Here is a 14,267-nt window from a genome sequence, read left to right on the forward strand (position 1 = left end):
TTTCTGGGGACAAGATATTTAGCTGACATCTGAAGAATGCTTAAAATTTAATTAGAAAAGATGGGAGAGACCAGTGGGCAAAATAGGTGGGAGCAAGTATAAAGATGCTGTGATGGAAGGAAACAGATCTTTCCTGGAGGTGAAAGAGCAATGTGTACAGATGGTACGTGGAGTAAAGGGCTGAGTGAGGGGTGGTAGGGTACTTGGCTTGAAGGGCATATTAAAGATTTTGAACACTGTCCCAAGACTTCTGAGAGGCTACAGAAGTGTTCAAAGCAGAGTGTGATGTGATACATTTAAATCATTATTTCATTAAGATTGTTTTTGTGGTCATATATGAAGAATAGATTTACAGAAGTAAATATGAACAGAACTTTCAGGCAATACTTGCAATATCTCAGAAGAGAAACAATCATCTTGCAGAGCAGTGGCAGTAGTGATGGGAGTCCTCTATACAGATCTGAGAGATATTTAAAAGTTATAATCATTAAGACTTGGTAAAGTATCCGACAAAGGCAGTGAAAGGGAGGGAGGTATTTTTTTAATTTATTTTTTTAATTTAAATTCAATTAATTAACATATAGTGTGTTATTAGTTTCAGAGGTGGAGTTCAGTGATTCATCAGTCTTATTCTAGTCCTCATTACATCTGTGCCCTCCTTAATATCTATCATCCAGTTACCCCACTTCCCACCCATTTTCCCTCCAGCAGCTCTCAGTTTGTTTCCTATGATTAAGAGTCTCTTATGGTTTGTATCCCTTTCTGATTTCATCTTGTTTTATTTTTCCCTCCCTTCCCCTATGATCCTCTGTTTTGTTTCTTAAATTCCACATATCATATGAGTGAGATCATATGATAATTGTCTTTCTCTGATTGACTTATTTCACTTATAATACAGGAGGGAGGTATTTTAGATAATTCCTAGGTATTTGCCACTTGTAATTGTACTCTTTATTAACCAATTTCATCGAAAAAAGATGCTGAGAAGAAGGGTCAGTTTTGCTACCATCATATGCCCAAGTTGCTAGAGACACTAAAGGGAGTGGCTGAGATGTAGCACAGTGTTGGAGAACTCATACTGAGTTTTTCATACACACACATGAACACCCACACACGTATGTTATTCGAGGATTGAGATAGAATTGTCAGCATTGGGGCCAATTATGATCTTGTGTATGAAATTTTTTTAAGTTCTCTGCCCAATGTGGGGCTTGAGCTCACAACCCCAAGATCAAGAGTTGCATGCTCTACCAACTGAGCCAGGCTGGTGCCCCTTGTTATGAATTTTGAAACTTTTGATTGCAAATGACAGAAATCAACTCAGGTTAAATTAAGCAAAAGTTAATTTATTGGCCAAATAATGGGAGATTACAGAATTCATGGAATGCTACATGTGAACATAGGACTTGGAAATTAAGCAGATCAAGTAGCCCCAGAGACCCAAAAAGCAAGAAGCACAACAAAAGTCTAGGGATAGTAACAATCTGGGTGAGTTATAGCTTTTAGAGTGTATGGATTCCAATGATCTCTGGTGTCTTTGTTGGCTCAGGAGAAATATCTGATTGACCTAGCTCATGGTGTATGTCATCTACTGAATGTGGCAACAGCAGATCATAGTGGAGAAGATAATTTCTCAAAAGGATCTCAAGATTCAATTCAAAAAGGGAAGTGAAATCTGAAAAGTCAAAAACTAAGCTCTCCTACACCTTGGAAGGCATTTACCTTTCTCTTTTTTAAGTCTTCACTGAAGCAATGCAGCAATGAAGCAACCCTTCCAAACAGTTGCTTGATCACTCATATTAAGAGGAAGCATCTTTTCTTAATTGGCAGTGACCGTGACTGAATTATTAATTGAGCTTATCCCTCTCTGCATCCTCCTTTCCTTTGTCTTCACTTCATAGGTTCTAGGGTTGGCCAGGTTTATTCATCTTGATTTTCGCAGCTACTGAATATTCTGCATTATAGAGGGATGTTAGTTTGAGTGGTGGGAAGAACCTTCTTTTAGTACACAAATACAAGCAGGTTAAGTGCACAAATAAACTTTAATAAAGTATGTTTACATGGTTGTCATAGTCAAATTGAATTCTAAAAGCACTGCCTCATGATGCAGAGAAACAAAAATATGGCTTTTATATATACTGTCTTTTTCTCTCCAAGAAATAAGTCCTTCCATATATTTCAGCCCTAACTGTTCTGTAGTTCCATACTTTAAAGAGTGGGCACTCATACCACTGTTGATGTCCATATATTTCACAATACTGATTCACAGTTCAAAGAGATTCATCAGAACTTACACAGTTGCATATAGAATCATTGTAGGAGTTTAGTTCCTGCCCATCACTTCCCTGTCAGTACAATTCTCCTCACTCCTCTCAGGGAAATGCGAATCTCTTTCTGAACACAATTTTGGTTCCTAACTGTGTTAAGTAATTTATCTCCAGTTGTTGTCCCAAATCCTGCATCAAATTACCTAAGTTGTCAGTCAGGTTTCCACATATTGATTCAGCAAACTCAGCCTTGTGTCCTGCCCAACTCCAGCAGAGAGTTGATTGCTTTACTCCAAAATCCGTTGAAAAGTTAAATTGTTAACAATACAAATTCACTGGAAATTGGGATAACTCTTCGCCGTAGCTTCAGTCTCTTCACCTTGAGCCCTGGGCATTTAACACTCATCTTGGGGCAGCAGGGCAGGGAATTGGAAAGGAAAGTAGTAATGCAGTTACTGCCAGGAGTCAAAGGAGTAGTTAGAGGTCTACTGATTCTGGCAGTGGGTGCTGGTGATGCTCAGACACTCACCTGCCTCCCAAAGCAAACAGCTACTAGCAGAGTCAATTAAATATAACCTGCATTTCAGGGTCCCTGCTTATACTTGGCCAAACAACCAGAGAGAGATACAAATAAATGGGCCCAGGAAATAAGGGAGTCATTTACTTTAACCCAAATCTTCATCTTGATTCAGCTCTTGCTCCAAGAGAAACATTATCTTATAATGCCAATTAAAAACATTGTTCTCTGGATTATTTTCCTAACAGCTGATGAAAGCCATATCTGTTTGCAAATACCATACCTTTATAAAAAGGCACAAAAGCCTTAAATAGCCTTGAGTGCTTTTTACTTAATGTTCAATTTGTAGCAAATATACTTTGGGAGTTAAGTGCTAGTGTTTAACCAGTTAAGATATTATAAGTTAACTTGGGTGTTTAACAATGAGTTGTTTTGAAGCGTATTATAAGTAAGCAGGTGTTTAAGGAAGTGGATCATAATTTAAAGTGCTCGACTGAAAACTAGGAATCCTTTTTAATGGCATTTATGCGTTAAAGTCTTTGGTAAAAGCTCCCTATGAAAAAAAAATTAATCCAGCCAGGCAGAATAGTGCATTTGTGTTGCTGTTGTTCACTTGATCATGACATGAATCTTGAAGTTCAAAGGGAGCCTAGAGGCCATTTATGTCATCTTTTTCATCCATTCTGTTTCTCCATTTTATCTTCAGCAACTCTCCAACTTCTCCATCCTCTTTCTAACAAAGAGCTTCAAAGGAGTCAGCTATAGATGTGACCTTATTTGATCTTCTCTTATATCCACTCCAATAGGTTTGTCGACAGTGCCAACTGTGAAAATACCCCACCAAGGCGACCGATGACCTCCGAATTCCAAAATCCGACTGCTAATTGTAATTCTTAGTTGGTAAAAATGTTGTAACTCTGATTTGATAAAAAATGCCCCACCAAGGCTACCAATGACCTCCACATTCCAAAATCAACTGCTAATTGTACTTCTTGTTTGTTTGGCTTATGGCACACGTGCTCAGTAGGTTCCCCTTTTCCTCACTGGCTGCTCATTCAGTTCCTCTTCAACAACCTGACGTTTTAATGTTGGAAGCCCACAGACATCTTCGTTTTTCTTTCTATACTCACTCCTTCATCATGTCTAATTTCATGGCTTTCCTATTTTGAACCTTAACAAAGGTAGAGTGAATGGTTATAAAATAATAATAATTATTGTTATAGCTATGCTATATTAAATATATATTCATCTTGGTCAATTCATATGCATTATCTACCTTCTAAATATGCACTTTATCTCACTTATCTCAGGAACACGAGAGAATCCATATACTTTGTCACGGATATAATGTTAACAAGCAAAGACTTGCCTGTGCTGCAGAGCATTCTGAGGAATTTGCTGGAATATCTGTAAATGAGAGGATGGGCAGTGAAATCGTATAAAATTCAAGGCCCAGACAAAGTTTTGTCAGTCTTAAGACTAAGAATGAAGATAGTATATTAAGACTAAACCAAAGACATAGAAACACCCCAAAGGACAATTGAGATGGAAGCTTATAATAAAATGTTTTGTTTTGGTACTTGGAAGAATGTTGGAGGTGGCCATTGACAAGATGTGACCACTCCCTGACCTAAGAGTGGGACCTGGACAATCAGAGACTCCTTATCTCCTCCCCTGTTGTTGGAATGTACAGTGGGTGCCCATCATCTTACATTGGGAGCTGTTTCAAAAGTGCAAAGAGAGCAATGTATTGTTCAGACCAACCAGTTGGTATATGTGACTGAACCCATTTAAGACCTCTGTATAAACTTTAACAGTCTTGGTGAGCAGGTTCAGAGATCTACCTGTCTTGAGGCTATCAAAGATAAGACTTGAATCTAAGTTCCCTTGCTTATTAAAACTGCCAGCTATCAGTCTGGAGTGGCCTAGGCCTACTTCTTTCTTTAGTCTCTCCATGCCCTCCTGAATGGCGGCCAGTTTCAGATGCTATCGAAGAAATTCCAGAGTTTGCAAAGCAACAGTTGGTGAGTCAACCAGGAGGCTGAAGGAATGAATCTTGGAAAACAGGGATTTGTAGGGAAAGGCTCGGGAGGGATACCACATACATCAGATGCTTGCGAACTACCACATGAGTGCAGGGACACCCTGAAAACACAAGTCTAATTCACTTGTTTGAGGAAATATACGTAGGACCCTGTGACAAAGAAGGGAATGATTGCCACAGCAGGCTGGCCTCTACTGTGCATGGTTTGGCTGGCCACCTGATGACCTACCTGCTCCAGTGGAAGCCTGAGAGATTTAGTCCTGGTCAGGTGGATGCTTTCCACACCCTGCGTATAGGGTGCAGGCCACAACTGACTCCAGTGGGTGCTGTTGGAGGTGATCAGAGGCCTAATGTTAAGCTCAATATTCACTGGTCCCTCAGAAATAAATTAAAAGGGATGGTTCTGGCTGATGGTGCAGCTGAATGTACTCTAATGAGGGTTATTCATGGAACCCTCAGAAGTTTCCTCACCCCTTCAGAGCCATCAATGGTTACAGAGGACAAATGGTTATGGTCAGAAACCTCAAACCAGGCATATTTTCCTCCATGAATATAGGTTTTTATCTTTCCAACACCAGAGAACACATCAGGCACTGATATCCTATAAGGCCACATCTGTAAACCAGAAAGGCCCTAAAGCAGAACATTAAGGGAGAACAACGTAGGTCCGGTACTCTTGATTCATGAGATATTGTCAATGCTGATTCAGAAACTTGGCCTGTGGTATTAACAGTGTGGTTAATAACCCTGGACATGAGTATTCTTTTTCTGTTGGTCAAACTACAGAGGCAGCTCATCAAACTACTGACTGGAAAAATATCACCAGAAAAAATATTACTTAAAACATATCACCATTAGAGTTATGCATGGCTGTGTGCTGATCTGGGATGGGTTCATATGGCCTGGCTTATGGACATTTGAATACCCTGGTACCCCTATGTTGGGAATTGAAAAATCACTCTAAACAGAGCTAACTCAATGGTACAGGAATATGGAATGGATATCACTGGAACCATGTAGTCAGTCTGTCATATTAAAGGATTATTACTACTTTGGCACTGACCCATCTTTGTGCCAGCATTTATTAGGTAGACCCAAAAGGGGCCCAGTATTGTATGGCACAAATCTTTGACCATGGCTTCTACGTGAGTGGTTGGGCTATGGGCTTCCCTTGGACACAGGGAAAAGCTGCCCCACAAGTAACAATTTTCAACCTTCCTGCTCAAGGCCAGATGGGCACATTCTGTATTGCACTGACCACCTTCTTTGTCCCTTGCATTGGTCTAAAGGGCATTCTAGTACACGTGCATGCCTTTACTCCATTCCCCCAGCAAGCCTTAAATGATAGCTGGCAAAGCCTGTCTTTACTGAAAACACTGAAATATCTCTAATGAGAAAAACTGTCCTCTAAAATAAAATGGACTTGGACATTATTGCCTCTCAAAGAGGAACCTATGCCATTATCCAAACCGAATATTGTGTGTTCATAGCTGGTGAACCTGCCAATGCATCATCTTTGCTAAATCATCTAAGGACCCAAGTGAATGCACTGAGTGATGAAAACCCCAGCCCAGGGGACTCAGTAAATCAATGGTTCGGATCATGGCACTCTTGGTAGAAAAAAAAAAAAAGTGGTTACTTACATCGGGAATCATTATCTTTTCTGTATTTTCTCTTGCTTGTACTTACACTGTTACTGTGGCATCTGCTTCCACTGCAGTCAAATGGCCGCCACAGAGCCGCCTCCATGCCAATAAGATGCCTCACTGATGCTCAGGACCATTGTGGGGAGCTTTTGGGAAGGTAAAAGTTGGGCACGTGGGGTGGAGTGTGGTAGGAGGTCATTGGAAGGACATGACCCTGTGGTGACCTGAGAGCAGTTGGAGGCTCCTCCTAGCCCCTCCTATCCTTGGGAGTTACATTTTGCCCTCCCTTCCCACAGTGAGAACCATTTTCAAGGATACGGCCTTATGAAAATAGGGTGTTGTTTGCCAGTATATGTGGTTCAACACAGTAATGGTTCTTAAATGAAAGCCAAGATCCTGGTGGGCAGGTGCGCAGATTTCCTCATGCACGTGGCTGCCCAGCACAAGACTTGCAAATAAGTTCCTGTTAACCGCTGCCTATCAGTCTGGGCGGTGGGGGCTTGATTCTTTCTCTGGTCTGTCTCTGCCCTCCGTGTCTCGGGGCTGGTTTCAGATTTCACTGGGGGAAATTCTTGAGGTTACAAACCACTGAAGCATTGGATAGCTTTACACAGGAGAAAACTCTTTCTCAGAAGTGCCCAAAATCAGCCCAAACACTTCCTATCGAATATGCATCTACTATAAACTACAGGCAACAAAACAAATACCTTCTAATTGCACGTTAATTCTTGGATCCGGTTTCTATTTGAACTGTTTGAGTGCAGTCTGGTAATCTTGGAGGCAGTTGAGATGCAATTTGGATTCAAGATGTATATTAGAGAGGGAAACTTGTGTGGGCAAAAGGCAGAAGGCAGACTGGGCAGACGGAGAGTCAGACTAGACAGGCTCCCACCAGACCAGTGCAGGCTCTGGAGCAAGTTCACCTGCTCGAGTGTCGCACATCAGGCTGAACTCTCTGCACCCCCTCCTCATGTAGTAACCAGTTATGGGCTGCCCGGAGTGAGTGTGACCTCAGGGTAGGCTGTTCTTTACTACTGAGGCAGACCTGAAGCCTATAACAGCTGGCCAGTGTCTGGTGGCCAGTGTCTACGCCCCATGTCACGTCTTCTTTCAAGGAGGATGCGGTGGCTCATCTCCACATCTACCCCTGTCCCCTTGCTCCACAGGATCCACTCTGTACATATTCAGAGAGAAGCTCTATCTCATGTGCCAGGGTCCAAGGTTTTCCTAGTCAGAGCCCTGACTGGAGTGAAACTGACTTGCCTTTGTTGAGCATTTTGTGTTTGTCAGTTGTTGGGCATTTCACCACTGGACTATTAGATCCTGTACTTGGTCTTTGGCTTTTTCTGCCCTGCCAAGCAGATGATAAGACTGCCTCTGTAGGCAATGATAAGAGTGACTTTGTAGGCTTCTGGCATTCCTATTTGGCTTTTGGTTGCCTGTAACCTCAGCTGTTTGTTTCCTTCCTAAATGGAGCATTGGTGGCCTGTAGCCATAGCCACCTCATCTGGTTATCCTTACAGCTGCCGGTTCCTCCCTAAGTTGTAGCACCTGATCTTCACCTGTACTAATGTATTCCCTCCTTCCCTGGTATAGCCTCCCATTTTAGCACTTGGAAAGCATTACCTGCCACCTTTCTGGAGGAACATTCTTGACTTGCCACCAGTGATGGGTCCTCATTGCTGGGTCAGCTAGCTCCAGGGCTTCTTATTATGGCCTGTGTACTTGGACCCCATTTCTGGGTACTCCAGGAGCTGATTTAGAGTTTGGGGTACAAAGTGTTTATTAAGGATCAACTTCTATGAAAGGGAGAAGAGGAAATATCTTGCTATGGAAGTCACTGAATTGTGATGTAAGCTTACAAAACCCCAACCAACTTGGTGTGAGTAATGACCACCAGAGTCAGGCCCAATTCCTGGGACTTTATACCCTCATTTTGCTCAGTCAATAAGTATGGGCTCAAAAATGATGTGATTTCTGAAACAGAGGCAGATCCCGGAGGAGCTAACAACTGAAGGCTACTTGTTGAATATGCTGTAGTTTAGCAGCAAGTTCATTCTCGAAGAAATGCCTCTGGCAACACATATTTGTGTCTTCCGTACAACTCTTACTGTATTTTGTCAGTCAATAAATACACTTGCATAGATATAAGTAGATCTTTGGGTTTTAATATTTGTCATTTCATTTTTTGGAAATTGTGCTCATCCTTAGCATTGTAATTAAATGCTCTTTTTTGCCCCCAAACCTTCTTCAGACTCATAAATTAATCTGTTTTTCCTTTCTTTAAAGATTTTATTTATATATTCATGAGAGACACAGAGAGAGAGGCAGAGACACAGAAAGAGGGAGAAGCAGGCTCCCTGCAGGGAGCATGACCTGAGCCAAAGGCAGATACTCAACCACTGAGCCACCCAGGTGCCCCTTATTCTGTTTTTCTTTCACAGCATTGACATTGTCTTCTTCTGCCATACTTATGATGAGATTATGTCCTAACAGGGATAATACTTGCAAAAAATTTCTGTATGTGTTTTGCTTACTGGAAGGAAGTGTTTCTTCTTCTTAAAATCTGTCCATAATTAGGGTTAAAGTATGTGTCTTTATGCCTCTTGGAAGTAACATGAGAAGAATAAAATATCTGCCAACAGAAAATAGTGTAAGAAAGTTCTTTTTCTCTAGAGGAGTGTGAGATTTACAGAATAGACACGAGAGATGTAGTCAAGTGTTTTGTCAAGGAAAAACAAAAAAGAATAGAGGGAGTGCCCTTTTTTCCCACTTCTAATTTGAAATCTAGGATGAAAATTCCACACGAGGCATCTATATCAGAGTAGAAATCCATGTCTATCCTATTTGATCAAGCAGAGAGACGGAGCTGGAGCCAGTGGTGGTCTTGGTATGCATGCAGAATGGGTAGAGATGTTCCTCCATGAGCAGGTGACTGGCACTGTTGGCTGATGAGCTTGAAGGAGGATGAGGAAGGAAGCTTGATCTGGTGGGGCAGAGTACAAACATGGCCAAGGCAATACTGAGAACCAAGGGAGAACCCAAACAGCAACAAGAATTCAGGTGTCGATGGGGGAGCAAAGGAGAGCTGGGTTCAGCAGGGAGCAGCCAGGATTCAGAGGACAGGATGTAAGTTGGAGGATGTCCAAATTCTCGTCCTTTAAGCCCCACCTCTCCATATATGCACTGGTTTCTTATGAAGAACTGGAGGTAGGAGAAACAGCAAAGATGGATGTTTAACTTTGAATTAACTGAATAATTAATAAAATATCAACCAAATTCAAGAAACCAGTCTTGTCACTGTTATGCACCAGGGTCTTGCAGACTTGAAGCAAGGTTAGATCAGACATGACAAATAAATGTCCTTCATTTTCTTGGCATACATGAAGAATGCAGTATAAATTGCAATGGGTTTTTATACTTAATATCCTCTAGGGGATTGTGGGCTCTTCCAGGTCAGACATGGCCCCTCCTCATCTTTCTTGTTCCTGGGCCCAGCATTTATAGGTCCTCAGTTAATGTTTGCACCTTTAGAGGAAGGGACTTGTTTTCCTTTTCTGTATTCCTTACAGCGTCAAGAACTGAGCTTCACAAATAGAGGTCATTTAGAGAAAGCTCTGTATTTATATGATTTCATGGTCTCTAGCTTCTTCTTCTGTGAGAATATGGATCTACCATTTTTGGAAGAAATGTACTTAAAGCATTTTGACCATCTTTGAGATTAAATGTATCTATTCTTTTGTATTTCTAAGCTTTATAAAGTGTTTGTGTTGCTACTTTCCATTTCACCTAAAATTTTCTCTTGGTTTTAATTTTAATAGATGGCTTTGGTAGTCCTAATTGATTTTTTCCTTGCTTATGTACTTAAAAAAACTCCAATACTTCTGAGCAAGACAATGGGCTTAATAAGAAGTATTTATCTCTAATTCACTTAATACTTAATATTTCTTTACCAGATTTTAAAATATAAATGACACCATTTACTGGAACAGAAAATTTCACAAGGTTTTTACATTAATTCTTCCTCTAATTCTTGCCAATTTGCTGCAACAATGTAATTGCATTGCCTACATTATGGTTAACAGGAAAGATTAGGTATGTAGCATTTTATTGTCTTTGACAGCTTGATGAATTGTGACTTGAAGTGAGCAAGTGCCTTTGTTCTAATTGTCTCTTTTTCATTAAAGCTGAGAACTGTACTTGGGCATTGGGGGAATACTCTTCTTACTGCCTTTAAGTAAGAGCTGTTCACGCTGATGAATGTTCTCCACGTAAATATTGTGCAGGCAGCTCTTTGTTTATATTCCACCCTTTTTATCATTTCAAGGCTAAAACTGATGAAGATCAATCAATACAACAGACTGAAAAAAAATTGTCAGGGAAAGTGATTTCAGGAAACAAAATGCATTTTCCTGCTTTTCGAAAAAGTAGGAGAATAAGATAAAAGAATTCTTGGCATTGTGCCATTCTTTTCCGTGTATATATATGGGTGTTTTTGTGTATCTGTGTAGGGTGAATCTGTGGCTCATTAACTCAGTTATCCAGCATGGTTAATGCAGGTTAACATCATTAATTTGATTCCTTGGAGTGCATATTTGCATTTCTCTTTTCCAGAGCTATAAGTTAATTCTAACTAGTTATCCACTCATTCATTCACGATTAATTAATTTCATTCAATTGGCACAGTCCTATTGAGGGTCAACCATGAGCCAAGCTCTGCACTAAAGGCAGTATAGACAAAAGATGAATGCAATCGAGCTAATCCCTAAAAAGGTTATGTTCTGCTTTTAAGGGAGATCAAATGAAACACTTTGACTCCATCGATGAGAATTCCATTATTTGCTTCAAATAATAATGATATTAGTGTGTGATTAATGTCTTCTGTGGGATGGAAGGGCAGCTTCAATCAGGGAACAGCTGAACAGAACTGTTGCAAATTTTCAGTGTACTGTCTAATTCCAGCAACCACCTTTCATACGGGGCCAGTACGCAAGGCCCCACTGATGTGGAATGGGGAAGAAGAAATGTTTGCAATGCATTATCCTTTTTGCTAGGGGAAGGAATTTGATGAATTTATTCTAAAGTTGGGAAGAGCCATTAAGAGTTTTAAGGGAATGAATGATGGGAGTGTTTCTCAGTTTTAAAAAGCTAAATGGCAGCATCAAGTGTTATTTGAAGGCAGGGAGAATTTCAATATTCCATTTGAAATAAGATGAAACTAAATGTGTTTAATATTTTTGTGGTGAAAAATGGCAAATGTATCAACTGATTCAATTCCAGGTAATAGCGCATGTGGTAGAAGGAAGGGAGAAGGTTGGCCTCTCTCCTTCCCTTTCTGCTTGATTTCACATGCCCATCTGCTACTTTTATTTTCCCCAGTTACTCTGGAGACTCCATCCACATGCCCTGTTGACTTGTGCTTACCTCCTGAGTGGCCTAAAAGGAAAGCATCAGTCTCTAAGACTTGATAGCTTTGCAAAAAAATTTTAAAAAAAATGTGTGAGACTCAGCTAATTGGCATTAATCAGGATGAATTTGAACTACCAATTAAAGTATGTTTTAAGGGCACTCAAATTAAGGAGAATGCAGCTGTTACAAGAGTGGACCACAGACTCCCTGGAAAAACTATTTTGATGCCAGAGTCTTTGAAGAAAGATGCCAAGGTTGAGGTGTTCAATGGCTGGCAGAAGAACGTCATGTCCTGAGCCAGGAGATGTCACATTGATATTTGGCTCCCTTGCCAAATGTGTGTGTCATACACATCCCATGTTTTATTCAAGATGGGTAATTTTTGGATCCTCCACTCCTGAATTACTTCTGACTTTATTTCTTAGGCTCAGTGTTCCTGGCTCAACGTATAGTATCTCTCTGAATAATAGATATTTACTTGAATAGATCAGAGTCAGAGCTTAAAGCCAACTGTCCATTCATTCACAGTTTCCAGGCTGGTGACTGTAAGGTCTAGGCAGGACATCTGGTACCCAAGAAGACCTTAACGTTTGCCTCAGCTTGAATAAATTTAGATACGTTTTTTTTTCTAATCTCCAAGTCTCTGATCTCCCCTTTCTTAGAACAATTACTTTAGAAAACTAGTAAAATGGTAAATTCTTTCCCTGCCCCTTTGAGGTGTAAATCTTTAAAAAGCTTCTTGCCAGTTTTACAACCCCACATAGTCATTCTCAAGGACCTGAGAGCCATCCTTTTGAAATGTAATCAAGGAACATAACGCCTCTGTCTTTGCAGTCTCTGTAGGAGAGTAAGAATTTAATTTAGGCGGGATACCTTGCTCTAAATTGTGAAACTACTTCCCATTATTGCTTTTCCTCTGGGTAAAGCAAATTAACAATTATAGCTGACCTCTGATTCCCCATCCCACCTATCTCATCGCCTTTGAGTTTCCTCTAAAAGAACTTTATTTTACATTTGGAGTGGTGGGTGAATGAGTCTTTTACATAATAGCAAGCAACCTTGAGGGAACTTATACCACTCCATTCTGGGTTTTGTGTTTTGGGGAATAGAGGAGCTCAGCTATATTCCCTTCCAAACTAAGGAAAGTGGGAGAGCTCAAAACTGAGTAACATAGACCCAGATTAGGTGAGCTACCCTTTGTATCCCAAGCTCTAAGGACAATAGGTTCTCTGTGGTGTCTTTCAGATCTATACAGTGGTTGGGAAGATGGCAGCAAAATCCCGTGATCTGAAATCTCAGAATGATGGATTTCCCGGGAAATAAAGCTGTAATGAAGCTGTCAGTAAAAGGTGGGAAGGAGGCAGGATTGAGACTGGGTGGGTTAGGATGAACTGGGTAGTGCGAAGAGTCCCATTCAATGTAAATGAGCTGATGGTCAGAGAGTTGATACTATTACAGAGAGGAGCAATGCTGGGGCCAGTGGCTGTGTTTAAGGATGAAGGGGCCTAAAAGAGATTTAAGAATATTAGCACTCTGGGGAAGGAAAGACAGAAACTTCTAGAGAATAAAAATACTTGGGATAAAACAAGGTAGGGGCTGCTCAGAAGTACATCCAGGCTGATTGGCAGATATCAATACCTGGAATTTATTTGGCTACATTTGCAGAGAAAAATGTAAACAACCCAATGCATTAGTGTGAAAATGTGGATGATTGGATTTAAGGAAATTATGAGGAAATCTCATTCTTACAAGTTGTCAATCATTTTGTTGGGAGGAGGGTATTCTGGACTAACAGAGAAGGGGATTCTGGACTATGCTTGTTCTTCTGTATTATCCTACCTTTAATTAATATGCATGTTATGAGTACATGCGTATCTGGACCTACTGATCAAGGTACATTCACTGTGACTCTTGTTGGTGGCTTCTCAAGTGTTTGAATGCATGGCTTGCATCTACTTGTAATATTTAAGGTTGCCAAGGGTGTGACACTGAAATAATGTCCTTTTTCACAAGAAGCAGCAAATTTTACTCTTCTCATACAAGTATCATTGGAAGCTGTAAAAACAACCTCCCATTCTGGCCAGTGAAAAGTCATTAAAAGTCACTGGTACTTAGAGACTTACTCTGGAGTGTTGAGGTTTATAAAGAAGGAACTGCTGGGGGTGCCTCCATGGCTCAGTGGTTGAACATCTGCCTTCAGCTCAGATCGTGATTCCAGAGTCCCGGGATCGACTCCCACATTGGGCTCCCCTCAGGGAGCCTGCTTCTCCCTCTGTCTTTTATCTCTGCCTCTTTCTCTGTGTCTCTCATGAATAAATAAATATAATCATTTTTTTAAGAAGGAACTGCTGTTTTGTAATGCAGCATTTCATTACAGTGACTAA

The sequence above is a fragment of the Canis lupus genome, chromosome 31 (assembly GCF_011100685.1).
Source record: "Canis lupus familiaris isolate Mischka breed German Shepherd chromosome 31, alternate assembly UU_Cfam_GSD_1.0, whole genome shotgun sequence".
Lineage (NCBI taxonomy): Eukaryota > Metazoa > Chordata > Mammalia > Carnivora > Canidae > Canis > Canis lupus.